The sequence below is a fragment of the Coptis chinensis genome, chromosome 4, assembly GCF_015680905.1.
Source record: "Coptis chinensis isolate HL-2020 chromosome 4, ASM1568090v1, whole genome shotgun sequence".
Lineage (NCBI taxonomy): Eukaryota > Viridiplantae > Streptophyta > Magnoliopsida > Ranunculales > Ranunculaceae > Coptis > Coptis chinensis.
The window spans coordinates 97,863,690-97,865,023 of record NC_141459.1 but is presented as its reverse complement, the minus strand read 5'-3'; the positions used below and the strand labels follow the sequence as shown (position 1 = coordinate 97,865,023).

The window sequence follows — 1,334 nt, the reverse complement described above, 5'->3', positions numbered from 1 at the left end:
TTGTTTTTATGGTTACCCATACACTCTAAAAGATGTTTTTATGGGCACAACACCTTTTCGCTTTTTGTCTCGAGCTATCCACTTAGCTCCGTGGGGGATATTATTGTAATTCAAAGTGTGTTACACACTTATATTGTGGTTTTTTCTACTACCATCTTGGAAGTTCTCTTTTCTAATCAGCAAAAAAGTGACATTGTGACCAAAGTATGTCTGGTTGTGTGCATTTGTCTCAAAGTTTAAACTTTTTGTGAATTAAATTTTTATTGTACAAAATTGTATATGAGTTTATGATTTTATTGCTTACAGGAGGCTCGCACTGTTTTGGCACTGAAATTTAAATGCCTTGGAACTGTCCTGTTCAGTGTTCGCTAAATCAGTTTTTTCTTGCTTAATTGTGAAAATATCCAGTATTATCTATAATTACTATATTCTGTGGTTACTCAGCCTGATTTAGTATTTTTTTTTGCCTATTGAGTCCCTATTTTCAAAAGTTTTTGTTTTAGCTATGAAATCTAAAAGGGTTTTCAACTGTCTGTTAAACCAGTTTGTCTTGCTTAATCACGGAAATTTCGAGTAATATGTATGTCTTAAATTACTATGTTCATTGGTCATGCATCCTGTTTTTGTTTTTTTTAATGCGTATTCAGACCCTATTTTCATTAAATGCTATGCTTTATGAGTCATCATTAAATGTTATTGCAGTGTTCTTAGGGCTGGAGTCATCATCATCAAATGCTATGCTTTATGACCACCGACCACTCAAGCTTAACCAGGATGACCATGAGCGTGTTTGTCTTGTTCCTAAATCAAAGGTTCTTATTCTTCAAAAAAAAAAAAAAAAAAAAACCCTTTGTAGGCAATAACATTGTTGATTTGTTTTTTGACACTTAGAATTTGGCATTTTCAGGGCGCAAACTTTCGTAATCTTGCTGGTGTTATTGTCCGCAATAATAAGGTCGAAATTGATGATTCAATTCCTAGAGTTTATTTGTCTTTTGGAAAACCATTGGTAAGTTCTCTAGTATTGATCATAAAGTCTCAACTATTTTTTTGGTTTCTTTTTTAGCTAACTTGATGTCATTCTTATAGGTGCCTGATTATGCGATTACCTTTTGTGATGGTACCTCTTCAAAGTATGCAATTTTTTGGTGGACCATCGTGCTTTATTGTGACAGTAGGGCAGTAGAACGGTATAGCTCGATGTGGAGGGCACAAACCTGAAATTGGGATGAAAAATGCGGTGTTTATGATAGGTGACTTTACAGAATTTAAATTAGACAACCATACTAATGACAATTGGGATCAGCAAAATGCCATGGCCAGTATTGTTGTAC

General features: G+C 34.1%; 1 long non-coding RNA gene across 1 annotated transcript; it reads left to right on the top strand.

The window, feature by feature from the left end:
* The first annotated feature begins 691 nt into the window (after window positions 1-691).
* LOC147506068 (uncharacterized) lies at window positions 692-1,134 on the top strand. Its single transcript, XR_015221185.1, has 3 exons — window positions 692-812; window positions 908-1,009; window positions 1,090-1,134. It is a non-coding gene; the product is annotated as an uncharacterized LOC147506068 (long non-coding RNA).
* Window positions 1,135-1,334: the final 200 nt, after the last annotated feature.